The sequence below is a fragment of the Balearica regulorum genome, chromosome 15 (genome assembly GCF_011004875.1).
Source record: "Balearica regulorum gibbericeps isolate bBalReg1 chromosome 15, bBalReg1.pri, whole genome shotgun sequence".
Lineage (NCBI taxonomy): Eukaryota > Metazoa > Chordata > Aves > Gruiformes > Gruidae > Balearica > Balearica regulorum.
This window is the reverse complement of record NC_046198.1, coordinates 5,469,143-5,482,409: the sequence shown is the minus strand read 5'-3', so window position 1 is coordinate 5,482,409 and position 13,267 is coordinate 5,469,143. Positions and strand designations below refer to the sequence as shown.

The following is a 13,267-nucleotide window of genomic DNA, read 5'->3' as shown; positions in this document are numbered from 1 at the left end:
GTTCAATTTTAGAGATCAAAGACAATATAGAAACATTCTGCAACTCTGTTTTTTAAGCAATGTGTAAGGAACAGGTAGATATAATATAGCTTAGCAGGTTTCAGAAAAGGATTGAACATTTCTGTGGAACAGGACAGCTACAATAGTAAATAAGGCCACTTAGAAAAAGCCTATGAGTAGACTGTGGGCACAAAGACTTCTGTAAGCTTTGGATTGGGTGCTAACAGGTATCCATTAAGATGAAGCTTTCTTTATAGACAGGTTATCCACAATTTTCTGCTAGTAGAGGTTGCTACATATCAAATCACTTTGTCCTTTTTAGCAAAAGGCCTGATGAGAGACAAATCTTGATCTGCTGAACAGAAGGAAACAAATTCCATTTATTAATATATGGTATTTTGTAAGATATTTACTGAAATAAATTTCATTGAATCCACTGTCTCACTGGTGATCACAATTGGTACTAAGTGTTAAAAGGACAGAGAACAAGTGAGCACAGAGATTCCTGTTTGATTTTCAGCTCTTCCTTTCTGAAAATACCAGTAAAGACTCAAAAAGCTAACTTTCCAACAATACAATTAATTTGAAAGGAACTTAAGGAGCTGTATGTGTTTCATAAGGCTTTTAAAACAGATACTGACAATGAACTTGGCAGCTTTTTAGAAAGCTTCAACATAGTGAAAGAAAAAAAATAAGCTAAAAGAACCTTCTTCCTATGTGTAATTTACTAAGAGAAAGAAAGTGTATTCCATTATATCTTTTTCCTTCCAATATCCAACACCACGTTACACTGCACTGAAGAAGCCAAATACTGAAGCAAATGAACTGTCAAGGGGTTTTTATCAATAAATAATTGAATTTGGTTTTCAAGAGGGGCCAAGGCTGGTACATTTCTTTCCACAATTGCACTGGTGTCTTGTTCTGTGCACTTTAACTGCTACTGCATCACCAAACCTTGATCGGGGAGGCAAAGATTTGGGGTACGGAATTTGGATCTAAGGGAAAAAAAAAAAAAAAGAAAAGAAAGGAAAGAAGTTGTATTTTTATTCTGGCTTCTTATGGTTACATTGTGTGTGTTCATCTGTTCCTAATACCTTCTGAACATATTGACTGATCTGATCCATATTTGAGAGGCACATACCTACCAAATCAAGTCTACTCTATCTGCAAGTAAAGGAAATTTCACTGAAGAAAGAGATCTTGCTAAGGGGAAAACTACAGCATGACACACCATTTATACAAAGAGTTCATACACAAGGGGAAGGCATAGAGGGTGGGCAGAAAGGAGAGAGGCCAACCCTAAATGCAATAAGAACTTGAGAAGGAGCTTACATCATCCTGGACACTAGGGAATCCAACAAACGAGATATAAATCTATTGAAAAGCAGGCTTCATTAGTTGCACTGCTCATGGAGCTGCATGTTTACATTTGGGAGGAAATGGTCTGAAACAAAACAAAAAAAAAAGATGGTTTAATGCAGGGTTTATAATGGGTTCATAATAAAAATATAGCTTCTTAAAGCTCCTGGACACAATTACAGCCATCATGCATTTAGTGCAGTGGGTATTCACTAATCAGGATATGCATACACAAAGCAACCACACAAAAGGGTACCTCAATTCAAATTGCAGCAGGGGTGGTCAAGTTAACCCACGGGGGAAAACTCCTGTCTGGAAGGAACTGCCTGAGCTGGCAGCGAAGGTGCAGCAAAGATCTCCAGAAAAGTTCAGACGAGTGTCTGTGGTGTCACAGGTAGGGCTGAGCTCATGTTAAGCCAGGAGACTTTGAGTCCAGCAAAAGGCAAGCAGGAATAACTTCATTATCAAGGCTCTTATCTCATTTATGCAAATTTAAAACAGTTTTGCCTGTGTCAGTTATCATAGGTTGGTTTGAGTTGGAAGGGACCTCAAAGCCCATCTAGTTCCAACCCCCTGCCATGGGCAGGGACACCCTCCACTAGCCCAGGTTGCCCAAAGCCCCATCCAACCTGGTCTTAAACACTGCCAGGGATGGGGTAGCCACAGCTCCTCTGGGCAACCTGTGCCAGGGCCTCACCAGCCTCACAGGGAAGAATTTCTTTCTTATGCTGCCTGATGTTTTCACTAGATGCCTTTCCTATCTGCTTTACAAGAAGCAGTGGGTAAGAAAAGTAGCTCCTGAAGAGTTATTTGTGACTCGACAGAATCTAAAAGGCTGTTTCTGTAAGAAGCTTATACCACCACTTCTGCAGAATACTACCTACCCAGACAAAACACCAGATTACAGACTACAGCGGGCACTCTTTATATATGAAAAAGTGAAACACATTGGTGGAGGTTTTGGGGTGGTGGTGCCCTGGAAGAGGCACTCAGTCCCGCTGACTTAGTTCTACACGGCCCATCACTACTCCTTTTTTTTCTTTTCTTTTTTCTTTCTTTTTTAATTTTATAATTCCCTAGTAGTTGTTTAATCTGGTTGATGGCCATCTTTCCGTTTAGTGTTATCAGTTTTGGACAGACTCCTTCCAGCTGGTTTGTGTATTTGTGTACTGGATCCACACACACAACAATTATACTCACATTCTTATTTTTGTAGTGGCGTTTTCTTGTCCATTTACCAAAGGTGGGCTGTGCTGGCACAATATCATCAGTACGTGCATCACTTCTGGTATGTGCCCTGTGGAAATAAAGACACCTTTTGAACATAAAGGAAGACATCGTTCAGACTAAGATTTCAGCTAGTCTCAGACACCCATGCAGCAGCATTCATTAATATTAAAAGCATCTTAAAAAAGGTTGGACGCTTACATAATTAAAAGATATATAGAATTGAAATGCTAATGTTTACACTAACAGCCAAAATCAGAAAAAAAGAAAAAAAATACCTTAACTAATTTAGGATGCTTCAAGGCTCAAGCTCTGTAGCACAAACAATTCCTAGCAAATGTAAAATGTTTTCTGTTGTGTGCAGGTTTTTCCAAAATGGTTACTATACGGTTTCTTTCAACTGTTCGTACGGGCCGGTGTCACAGACATTTTTTCTGAACCAAACAAGCCACTGATATAATATAGTAAGGCTACTCTGACCTATAAAAATCTCAATGTGTAATGGCATACAGCTCGCCACCAGTCATCTCTTACAGATTGAATATTTGCAACAAATTCCCCATGCAGCCATCAGTTATGGTGCAGAGGACAGTTCCCCAAAACATATCTGGTTTCTGGAGCTTGTGTTGTACAGGGAGAGTAGAAAGCAAGGCTCGTGTGGAAAAGTAATGCCTCATTTCTTGCCTTGGACTATGAGAGAGGGTAGAAAACACGTTGTTTTAAAAGGGGCAAAAAGAATGATAAGCCTTTGGCTCCTAAGGCATGCAAACTCATACGCACCCCCACCCTGGCTTCGGCATATTTAAGTGGGTTCCCATCCCAGTGCCTGTGAGCACTGCTCTTTGGTACCAACCAAGGCAGTGAGCTCTGACTGCAGCTTCCCGGGGCATTTGAGATGAACATGTCCTGTTTGCAGATCGGCTGCAGTCATACCTTCCTCGCCATTGCAGTCGGCATAATGTGCTTTGGCACATAAACACCAACAGGTGCGATGCAGCAAGGAGCCCCGTGTAGCACAGTGTGGCATGAATTAGTATCCTATTGCAGGCAGGAAAGGGATAAAGAAAGAGGCAGAAAAGCAGCTGATAATGACAGTAACTAAATTAGCAGAAGATTAAGCTGCCACCCTAAACCTTGGGAATATTCTTCACTCTCCCACACGCTTTGATACAGGAGAACACCTGAAGTCGGCTTTGCATGAGGCAGGGAAGATTTTAAAGCACTTTTGAGCAGCACTGCTCAGCCAGTGAGATGCTACAAACAGCAAATGCAATGTGTAGCATTCCCTTTCTCCCACTCCTTTTCCTCTTCCCCCTTTTGGGAGACATTAAGCAGCAGCACAAAGAATTTCTAAGCAACTGAAGTGAAGCACTGGTTAAAGAACAACTACAAAAAACACCGAGACATATGACTCAAAAGGATTTTGAAAGAAAGATCCTTAATTTGAATGGAAAATGTCTCTAAATCCTTTAAGCTGCTTTGAAAATCTCAGCCTCCATGATATGGTTTACATCTAAGATAACAGTCTTATTCTGAAAATAGGCAGAACACAAACTTATCTAAAAGAAAGAGTAGAAAAAGCCAGAATTCCCCTGTAGTTTGTTTGTTTGTGCTTTTTTTTAAGAATCAATTTATTTAGAGGGCAAACTGAAAATCTGAGCCTGTGCATGCAGTATGGGAACCACTTTGGAGTAGCAGCATCAGGCCACAGGCAATACCCGGATAAGACAACAAAGGGGCTGTTCCTGGGGAGCAGAGCTTGTAGCAGAGTTTTAAGCTGGGCTCAAATGAGTGGTTGAGATACTTTGAAGCACCTGCAACTACATAGGAGGCTCTGGATTTGGAAAGAAACTTTATCGTCAGAAGATTATGTCACTACCTAAGACAATTTAAAACAAACCAAGTGCTGCAGCAGGGATTCAAATGACAAAGAAAATTCACAAGAGTTTTTTTATTTATATAGATGCCTGCTGTACTGGCACTGTGAGCTGCAGTGCTCACATATCATATACTAGAATGTAGACTATACATATATATCTACCTAGAGCTCTTTGCATTTTAGACTCTGCTTATTTATGTACCTAACCATCCTGGCAACAAAACCTCATCTTAAAATTGCATGTTTCTCAGGTAGGAATAAGTTCATTAGTCTTTAAATGAAAGAGGGGTAAAAAAGAAGGTGACCGAGTGTTATACAGAGGGTGATGTTGAAGACACATTTAAAAGTAATCTGGAGTGTGAAATACCCAGGGTGTTTAGTATTAAAAAGTTCCTTAGAGAGGGTAGAGAACAGCATAAAGAGAGATTTAAGCTTCACTTGTGGTGGAGGATTTATTAGTTCTTGAAAAGGAAGATTTCAAAGAAACTGGTAATGAATGAGGGAGTAATTACATACTGAGTTTGCAGAGAATAAACTAATTATAAAAATATGGTATGCTATAGGCCATCTGCCCCCCAAAAAAAGAACTGAATTGTCAAATTACTGAGCCAGAGATGACACATTATAATTATACTGTTACTATGCAAGATTTAATACAAAATCTAACAACATTTTGCAATAACACCCATTTCTCTTTCTTGTTTGAAAATGAGAGTCATTATATGCTATCATGAGATTTGACGTTGCTTGTCAGTATCCCAGTGTGTCAGGATAACTGCATTACCCATCTTTTTGGAATGAGGAAAAAAAGCTAGTGACAAACCCAATGGAGGCATATTCCGGTGCTAACTTGGGAAATAAGTGAGTTTCACCACCATTCAAAGCACAAAGTAGTCACTTAATAATCTCAGCCAAATTATTTCATTATATTAATAGGTGCACAGACATTTAACAGAATGCATAAAGCTGGCTGAGTGTCCCAAATCATTTCGCTTTGCCTTTGGGCTTTCTTTTATTAATTAAAAATAGAGATAAAACTTAGACTGTGTTTCGCTTTGATCTGCTGTTGTTAGAGTCCTTCCTTTGAGAATGCTCACTTAAAATCAAGTTTAAAATCTAGTTTAGGTACAAACATAATAAATCTCACCATTCCGTCTGGTTTAGGACCATTAGCCCCTCCTGGTGGTGAAGATGCTTGGAACCTGGAGTCTCAGCCATTAGGAGAAAGCAGTGGTGGTGTATCAGAGCTAGGAATTAAATAGTTCAAAATGGTGAAGGCCTCATTTTATATTGAACAAGTTTTGGCTGTTACTTACGGGTCTATTTTCACCTTTCATGATTCTTTATGAAGCTCTGCACAGTAATTTCATAAACTTCCTAAGATTCAGTGCCTAAGATCATCCTACGTATAATTCAATTCTACTGTATTGAATGTTTTCTTCAGAATTTTAGTCTCAGGAGGCTTTCAATTCCTATTGCTGAGTTTCATCTTTCCAGAAAAACACACAGAGAATAATCAAATAATCAGTAACCATTGCTAAAGTATAAAAAATGAAGAGAGTGTTGGGGGGGAAAGGTACAGAAAGCCAAAATGAGCTGTTTTCTATTTCAGTTGCAAGAGATCATGCCATGACTGTAGGCACCATCTTCTTAAATAAAATTGTGATTTTGCTTTGAAGCTTTGTACAGCCGTGAGCCTATTGCCTTCTCAGAGCAGTTTTTCATGAGTCATTCACATCTTCCCTGGACCTAGTAAAGCTCTTAGTTTCAGGTGAGCAAGGAATCCTATCAAAAGACAGCAGGATCCTCATTGTCTTACAGCACAGTTGCTCATGTGCCTTCTTACCTCCAAACGCTTCAAAAAAGGCATCTAAATTCAGAAACCTGAAGAAAATCAAAACCCAGATAATTCTACCTAGTTTTGGTACCCTGAAATTCCAGGTGCACAAACCTATTTGGGGCCAAATACCACTGGCAGAATGCTTCCATTGGCTTCACTGGTCTTTAGATAAGAACCAACTAACTATTGGCGAGTGCAAGTAGGGATAAGAGGTGAGAATATTTTTAAGCAATGTAGCTCTAACCCTAAACTACTACAGCTAAGCAAAAGTCCACTTCGTGATCTTTCCTCTCTCTCACCAGTGATTAAAACCAGTAATTTCTATTTCTATAATGTATCTCTATAATGTAACTCTTACAAAGGGAAACCCCCCCACATATTGGGAAGATTTTGAAGTGGCATTTTCAATTCCTGATATAGTAAAGTACAAGGAAAATCTCCAATCATGCAAAAGGTCTTAATATATTAAAAAACCCTCCAAACAAACATAAAGCAACCACAAAAAACCCAAAACCACCACCGCCAAAAAAACCAACCCAGAAAAGAAAGAAGAGGCAAAAGGCTTCAAAGCTTTTGAATTTTTGCCACAGTGCCCATCAGGCCTAAGAAGTCTTGCATGATTATGGCTTCCTCTTTGCCCAGAGCAGCCTAGATAGATCTAGATTCAGCTCTCCAGCATCAGTAACAGTGGCTGGGGGAAGCAGAAGACAATCTGGTCTGTCAGTCACACACAGCTGAATTCCTACATCTTTTCATGCCATTTTTTTCTGTCATCTTGGAGAAACCAAGCTTTGTAGTTGAGTTTGCATCAATTCGTATGTTTAATGCTTGTTAACATTAAAAGTGGTTCAGCATGAGATTAAGGATTGTAGTTTAATAAGTAATTACACAGTGTTACTGAAGTCCAGCGTGCTGTACTTTTCTTCCTACAGCGCTGACACGCATACAAAATCAGTGAATCCATTCATGCTGATGTCTTCATTGTATGCTCTGTTCATATTTGCACCTCCTCAAATTAAACATTTAAGAGGCAGCTAATAAAACTAAGTTAGATGAGACAAATTAAATAGAATTTCTGAAGAATGTATTAAAATTTAGCATTAGGATTATTATAAACCAAGTTACATTTTCTTCCATTTATTCTGGTTCCAAAGAAGTTTTTACAGTACTCTAGTATTTAACTAAATCCTGAAACAATAGCTGTATTTCCAGTACAGCGAATTAAATTGGCATATTCCCGGTGACATTTTCAATGACATGAAGATGTACAGCTGCCACTGTTTTCAAAGAGAGAAAATTTCCCAGAAGTTTAAGGCATTCAGACTGGCTTTGCTTGTTCAGCTCATCTCCCAGGTGGGAAACTAGACCACATCTGAACAGATCAAAATAGAAAAAAAAAAACATTTATGCTGTATATCCAGCCCACTAAGTTAAATTCATACACTAATTCTTCCTCACAAATAATACTTATGTAGCCCTGTATATGGCAGTGCACTAAGCAGCACTCTGGTTCAGTTGACACTGCAGGTCCCTGAGTCGTGCCATCATTGTTAGATGGAATCGGCTAGTAATTACTTTTTTAAACTGCAAAAGTTGTCCACAGAACAGTGTTTTTTCACCATCAGGTGAACAGCCCTTTAAAATTGGTATCCAATAACATAGCTACGTGTAGCTTTTTGGAGCTGATGTCAAGCCTAAATGGCCACTACTCTAGAAATCTTTTTTCCTTTGGTCTGCATCTTACCCTCAGCACATTTTGCACATAGCACATGTCAAGTCTGCAATTTTGCACATGTGAATAGCAAACCAATGTCATCAACTGAACACGGCCCTAGCTGAGATTAATTGAAAAGCAAACAAACAACCAGAAAAACCCTGAAGAGAGATTTTCCCCATCTCAGTATATTAGAAGAGGGATTACTACTGACAGCAACTTGAGAGAAGAAGAAATAAAGGACAGCGAAGGGGGAAGCAGTTTGCAGCATTTAATCAGTATGCAGCATCAGACTCTTAATTTGCAAAAGCTCTGCTGTAGACGACATTCCAGCATTGTTGATAGCCACTTTGCTTCCAATGACTGTAGCTACTGCAGATGCAGCGTAACGACTTCTGTAGTTGTGGAAAGATTTCCCCAAATGAAAGTGCAAGCTAAAACTTTGTTTCCCCACTTCTCGTTCAGTAAAACAGAGCACACACAAAGGGGAATCCATTTCTACGAGTTTTTGTATGGACATACGTACACTCTTGGTTGGGATACAGCATGTGTTTGGCTTGCTTGAATTGGCTTTACCTCTTGTTGCGTACAGGAAAGGCACAATAACTTAAATTGTGTTGTTAGCTCCATCTCTGAGCAACTCTCTGTGAATCACCTGTGAGGTACCATGATTCAGACATAACCCTTCCTCATTACTCCAGCCCCGGTAGCAGGAGTGTAATACTGTCTCCCGCTGAGCTGTATTAGCTGAAGCTTGGTAGGGAAGCAGGTTTGTATGGGATCAAAGCTCTAGCCACTGCTTGTCTACCTGCTCCTGGTCAAAAAAAGAGGTCACCTGGCTGTATTTTTAAAATAAACTCAGTATCTAGTTAGCCTGTGGTAGCCCAGGGAATATTTTAATTTCCTTTCACAGGAATAGACACTGCTGACCTCCAGGAAAAAATAAACAATAGCAACTATATTAACACCATTTAAAGTAATCTTCTGAATTTCCAGTAAAGCAATATAAAGTAAGGTTAAAAGTCTCCCAACCAGTTTACTCAATACAGACTCAATTACAGACCTACTAAAAATGACCAAGTCCTGAAAGCATCTTGGTTGTAAAACAGCAGATGAAAGCAGGGAATAAATGCCACCCACTGCAGACTGTATTGGCTGGGTACCAGTACGCTGCTAAGCTAACAATAAACAGACAGAATAGATACCCAGACCCTGTGCTCTGCACCCTCCATGTGCATGGTGAATGCACTGTGGCATGAACTGAACCCTAGGTCATTGGATTTCTCTCTGCCTTTCTGCCCCAATGGGTTTAACAAGTGTTTTCTTCTGGTGTTAATCCCAAGCAACTGCTACCAGTATCACTTCAACCTTGAAATGTCTGCTTAAAATGCTGCTCTTCCTCTAAGTAAAATCATTTTGATCAGATTCTGTCCTCTGAGTTTCTCATCTCTCTCTAAACTGAAATGTGAAACATTTAAAACAATAAAGATCACTGTACTGGAAAGCTGCACTGTTTATTTTTTGCACACTGCATGCAAGTGTACAGCAGACCTTTAAGAGTTCTAAATTCATTCTGACCTTCTTCATCGGTTATTTACTTTGGGCCTTGAGGAAATGCTTAGCTTAAATGGCCTTTTTCCCTTTCAGAAATCTAATCTTCCAGAAAAATTCCACTGGACAGCAGGTTTTGTAATGGAATTACTGTAGTTAATTCCTATCACAGCAGTTCCTTAATGAAAGGCTGGAAGAAAGTCAACAGGTACTGTATTCTGCAAAAGGTGCTGTAAATATGAGTGCCTTAGTTCAGAAAGGTGTGTCATCCCCCCATCAAGATAATTAATGGTCTCTTGAGTCAGGCAATTAAAGGTTGCAATAATAATCTATAAGATATCTCCTTTTGTTTCCCAATTAAAACTTTTTAGACTAATTAAAAACATGGTTGTGTCATGCAGTGTGGTGGTTTCCAACCAGTGCAATAAAATAATGGGACTCAGCCAGAGAAGATAAACACTTGAAAAAAAATTACCCATTTAGCACCATTTTATGTCAACATTGATATATGAAGTTTTGCTTCACATAGTGGAGGAAACCATCTTTTCTTTAAGGTAACCCTGCAGTAGCTTTCATATGAGCTGAGAGCTTCCTCTTATTATTTCTCTTCAGGGAAACCTTTATCCATTAACGTCCTGTAACCAGGAGCCAAGTGCTTGGGTTCCATGGAACAAATGAGCCCAAAGTAATGTCAATTATATGAAAAAAGGGAGAAAGATTAATTAAAACTTTTCAGAAATCTCTTCAATATTGTTGTCTGATGTGCTTGCTATCAGCAGAGCATGTCTTCCATCTGGCAGCTTTAACAATATAACACTTTTAAACTGTTCTTAAGGTAATTATGTCAAATATACTGAACATGATGGGAAGCAATTGGTATTAGTTTCAGATTAATCTCTGCACATTCTGGCATTCTAGTTCTGTCTTCAGAGACTGAGGTTGCTTTTTCTGTGTTGCTGGTCAACAGGTTTTTCCCTTTCTGGCTGGCTTTTTTTGTCCTGCTACCTGGGATTACATAGGGACTCGGTGTTACAAAGCAGCTGGGGCTCTCCCAGAGGAATCAATAGGGCAGAATACAGTACTGTGACCTGGTCTCTGAGATGAGAAAAACAGGACGGACCACAGTACCGACACCCCCAAATATATCCTGTAACCTTTTCTGGCATTAGTAAAATCATTTTTAGACTTAAACTTATCTTTGCCCACTGCAGAGGTCTGGGGATTTATTGGTCTTGTGGAACATCAGCGGAGTACAGCAAATCACATCACTCAGCAGTTACACACTGAATGACTCCTGCCTCCATTTCTATCCCTGATCTCGCTACTTAATTAGTGGTAGCTAATTACTGTAAACAGTCTTGCATCTTTAACTAAATGAATGTGTGTAATCCTCTCTATTTTTCTATTTAAAAAAAGGCGTTGTTGGTATAACAGAGATAAATACACTACATGGGAATACCTACCTGGTGAATTGTAGGCAATTGGTTCCCATCTTTGCTGTGCTCCCAATTTCTGGGGGTGTGAGTCAGAAGCTCTGGGGTCATCGTGGTGCTGAGCTGAGCTCGAGGAAGGTGGGCTGGTGGCTGCTGGGAGACACCGAGGAGAAGCAGAGCTTGTTCACCTCCACCTGTAATGCAGAGCATTAGGATACTCAGACAGGAGTGGTCTGAACCCGCTGGGCAAAGCCTCTCCCTCCAAGACCACAAGCACCCACAGGAGGATACATCTGTGTTTCCATACCTGATAAGCCACTAACAAGGAGGTATTATCATTATATGTGGAGGTGCTAGTGCCGTTCAGTCTAATCAGCTAACATTTCACTGGGCCATAATAAACTCTGCATGATTTATACTGAACATAATCTAGCTTTGTCCCTGTTTAAAGCTTTCTTACACCTTATTTCTGCCCTCTTTGCCGCTCATCCCCTAGCTCCCTAGCTAACATGGGCAGCACTATGTGGCTGAAGTTGGCATCAGAAGTCCCCAGCTGCAGTACTGACGGTGTCAACCTCTGATATTCTTCTCCTCACAAAACTCCTCTGCTCATAGGGCCTACTTGCCATTTGTCAGGCTTCCTAAATTTTACCTTACTAAAAAGATGTTTTCCAATATATTTGGGGATTTTCATCAATGCTGCTATAAAAACAAAAAAATGCACCAAATCTGAACAGTATTTTCCTAAAAATTCCATTTTTGCCATGGATGAAAATAATTCACTGTAGAAAAATGCATCTGTCCTTGCTCCAGAAATATGACCTTGATAAAGGGGTCTAACTAGAATTACACACATGATTCTCGGTTTGGGGTTTTGTGTGCGTACAGCACCAAGTCTCTGAGACACTCTGAGTTAAATCAGGTTCTTGTTATTTGGATCAATGGTATGAAGCAAGATCAGTTACTATCAACTGGATTGGAATGGGCGACTTCAGCCTGTACTCCTTTTATCTTATGGCACTATGCAAACATCATTATTTGCCTCTTGTAGAAAGAAAAAAATGAAAAATTAAGGACTTGACAGAAGGCAGCTAGCTGGCTTCTTTGGAAAGGCCAGTAATTTCTTTTGAGAGCTATAGTGGATCAAAGAGACAAACTTTACCCTTGAGTCTTCCAGACAGAACCATGTTTATATATAATTTTACCACTGAATCTATGAACAAGAATGAGGTTCACTTCTAATATTTGACTCAATATGAGAAAACTATGAGCTTACTAGCCTGATCAATTATTTCTATTCTTACATGTGTCGTTGTTAAGTCTCAGTACTGGATTCATTTAGTTGTATGAGAAGGCCAGCTGCATTTAAAAAAGGAGACAGACCCCACAGATTTCTAGTTCTCAGCGTTGCAGAAAAAAGATGACACAAAACTGAACCCTGAATACTCAACTACAGTGAGAAAAATAAAATTTTAATGATCTCATAAATTTGGAGGCCTTAATCCTGTTTATTGACTGCTTTAGGCTAAGCAAAGCAGTGCAAATGAACAGTATATCGAGTTCTAGATAAAATTTCAAGGCAAGAAACATTATAAACCTGTGCATAAGCAACCAACACCTTTGTGAAAAAGATAAATGGGGACACTGCCATGGGCTTGTTCGTCTGTACCTCTGTCGCTTTCCTGGGAAGATTCACATCTGCTACAGCTAAATCATATTTTCTCTGCGTCTAAAAGCTACATTCAATGTGTGAAACTCATGGTCTGCTCAAAGACAACTCATGAAAACAAAAGTTTGTTTAACTGGAAAAGAGTTGTTTGCTGCAAATATTTCACTCTGCTCTATGAGCTAATTCTTACCTAGTCTGAACCTGAACCAAATCCCACAGACATCAAGGAAGTTTGTTTTTTTTTTTTATTGGTGGGAATAGAGTTTGGTCAAATTTTACTATTTGTTATGTAGTGTATCTGACGGATTGCCCAGAGCCCACTTAGAAACATTGGTTTTGCAAATAAATATACACTTAAAAATGAAGGTACTTAATCAGCCAAACTGATCAGTAAACACCTTGGTCCACAACAGCAAAAGTATCTCAACTTCGTAGAAAGGACAATTAAACAAAACTTCCTGAGAAAACCTTTTCCAAAAGTCACCTTGGAAGCATGCTTAGCAGGGCTAATTGCAGGGATAGCGTTTCTGGAACAAACAAAGAGTAAAAGGCTGGTGTGAGGGCAAACCCTACTGCTGGATAGGCTGGATGATGG

The 13,267-nt window shown here is 39.5% G+C and overlaps 1 protein-coding gene and 1 long non-coding RNA gene across 5 annotated transcripts in view; one reads left to right on the top strand and one right to left on the bottom strand.

Moving 5' to 3' along the window:
- LOC142603958 (uncharacterized) overlaps positions 1–2,644 on the bottom strand; it is a 35,123-nt gene extending 32,479 nt beyond the window's left edge. Inside the window, exon 1 of the long non-coding RNA XR_012837852.1 lies at positions 2,560–2,644. This is a non-coding gene — a long non-coding RNA (uncharacterized LOC142603958). The remainder of the gene's footprint in view (positions 1–2,559) is intronic.
- Positions 1–13,267, top strand: part of TMEM114 (transmembrane protein 114) — a 173,168-nt gene that overhangs the window by 123,151 nt on the left and 36,750 nt on the right. The window lies entirely within an intron of this gene.